Source organism: Physeter macrocephalus, chromosome 16 (genome assembly GCF_002837175.3).
Source record: "Physeter macrocephalus isolate SW-GA chromosome 16, ASM283717v5, whole genome shotgun sequence".
Taxonomy (NCBI): Eukaryota; Metazoa; Chordata; class Mammalia; order Artiodactyla; family Physeteridae; genus Physeter; species Physeter macrocephalus.
The window spans coordinates 103,057,830-103,059,477 of NC_041229.1; positions in this window are offsets into that span (position 1 = coordinate 103,057,830).

Genomic DNA, 1,648 nt, shown 5'->3' on the forward strand with positions numbered 1-1,648 from the left:
GCCTGCGCGTCCGGAGCCTGTGCTCCGCAACGGGAGAGGCCACGGCAGTGTGAGGCCCGCATACCACAAAAAAAAAAAAAGAAAAAGAGTGAAGAGTGACTTCCTCAGCAGTCCAGCGGTTAAGACTCCTCACTTCCACTGCAGGGGGTACAGGTTCGATCCCTGGTCAGGGAACTAAGTAAGATCCCATATGTTGCGTGGTGCAGCCAAAGATTTTTTAAAAATAAATAAAACAAAATAAAGAGTGAAGGGACTTTCCTGGTGGCGCAGTGGTTGAGAGTCCGCCTGCCGATGCAGGGGACGTGGGTTCGTGCCCCGGTCCGGGAAGATCCCACGTGCCACGGAGCGGCTGGGCGCGTGAGCCATGGCCGCTGAGCCTGCGCGTCCGGAACCTGTGCTCCGCAACGGGAGAGACCACAACAGTGAGAGGCCCGCGTACCGCAAAAAAAAAAAAAAAAAAGTGACTGTATATGGAAATAGGGCCTTTAAAGGGGTGATTAGGTCAAAATGAGGCCTTAATCCAATCTGACTGGTGTCCTTTAAGAAGAGGAAATTTGGACATGTAGAGAGACAGCAGGGATGCCTGTGCAGAGAAAAGACCATGTGAAGACGCAGGGAGAAGGGGGACACCTGTAAGTCAGGAGGGGAGGCCTCAGGAGAAACCAGACCTGCTGTCCTCTTGATCTTACGCAGGGCTTATTTCAAACTAGGGTTGTGACCTATAAGTGGGTTATGAAATTGATTTTGTGAGTTCAACCAGCATTTTTAACAAAAAAGAAAAAACAGAAAATAGAGTACATCACATGGAGTAAAGGTACATATTATCTCATGGAAACTGTGTTTCCCTTGTGTGTGTGTGTGTTGGGTCACAATGAAAATGTTTTTTTTTTAAATTTATTTTAATTTATTTATTTTTGGCTGCGCTGGGTCTTGGTAGTTGCATGGTCTTTCTCTAGCTGCAGCGAACGGGGGCTACTCTTCGTTGCGGTGCGCAGTCTTCTCATTGTGGTGGCTTCTCTTGTTGCAGAGCATGTGCTCTAGGCACACAGGCTTCAGTAGCTGTGGCACACAGGCTCAGTAGATGTGGCTCACAGGCTCTAGAGCGCAGGCTCAGTAGTTGTGGCACACGGGCTTAGTTGCTCCGCGGCATGTGGGACCTTCCCGGACCAGGGCTCAAACCCGTGTCCCCTGCACCGGCAGGCAGGTTCTTAACCACTGCGCCACCAGGGAAGCCCTTTTTTTTTTTAAAGTTAGTTGTAGCTCATTTTCTTTTTCTTGGCCTCGCTGTTCCCCTACCAGGGATCACACCCAGGCCCCGGCCAGTGGAAGCACAGAGTCCTAACCACTGGACCGTCAGGGAATTCCTGAATATGTATTTCTTACATGCTCGTGGCCAAAATACATAGAAAGTCATTGCAGTGGCCTGGGTGACCCTCAAAAATAATGTCGCACCTTGTTCATTTCTGTATTTCTGTTGCAAAATAAACTAAGGCATATTAAAGTTTTTAAGAGTTTATTTGAGCATAATATCATTCAAATTGGGCAGCATCCAATCTAGCAGATAGAAAGGAGCTCAGAGGAGTAGTACAAAATGAAAGACTTTTATAGGCAGAAGGGAGCAGGAACAAGGAGGTTATAAGAGGCAAAA